Raw genomic sequence first — 716 nt, 5'->3', positions numbered from 1 at the left:
GAACGGAGAAGGTTCATGCAGTTAAATCACTTTTTTGTCTTGGGTGCCATCTTGAACTTCCAGCCAAGAGCAAACAAACACTGAACAAACAAAACAGCACCCAACTGACACTGACGTCATCCATCATATGCACGCAAAATTACGTCACACTGGGACAATATTGCACAAAATTGATCAAAATCGGGCTTTAGTTTCATAATAATCATGATTTCTTTAAGGTTTTGCAGAAATGCTTAAATGAGCTCATTCTTAATTAGTGGGACCAACTGGTCCGAGTGGTGAGCAGGTTGGGGGAGTGGGTGGGGGGGGGCACTATAAGTAACCATCAAAAGACTGACCACTGAGGCGAAATCACACAAGCGAAGCCACTTATTCAATTTTTCGTATCCCCCTTCCATCCCTGCATGCATCTGCATCCCACTATCCTTTCCCTTCACTTTCCCTCCACCCCACCTCCCTTCCTGTGTCCAGCACCCCCTGATTTTACCCTGCCCCCCCATCTCTCTCCCTCCCCTCTGCCTCTCGCCAAATTCATTGTACCAAAGGAGATTTTCTCCATTGAGGCCCAGTCTCTTAGGTAACCCCAGCGCTGCATGAAATGAGGGTAGGGAGAGAGCGAGAGACAAGGAACGAGTGAAAGAAGAGGGAGAGAGAGGAGAAAGAGGGCGGGGAGACCAAGAGGAAATGTAAAGGCGGAGGGTGGGCCCGGCAGAAAG

The sequence above is a fragment of the Fundulus heteroclitus genome, unplaced genomic scaffold (genome assembly GCF_011125445.2).
Source record: "Fundulus heteroclitus isolate FHET01 unplaced genomic scaffold, MU-UCD_Fhet_4.1 scaffold_80, whole genome shotgun sequence".
In the NCBI taxonomy this organism is placed as follows: domain Eukaryota; kingdom Metazoa; phylum Chordata; class Actinopteri; order Cyprinodontiformes; family Fundulidae; genus Fundulus; species Fundulus heteroclitus.
This window is presented reverse-complemented; position numbering follows the sequence as displayed.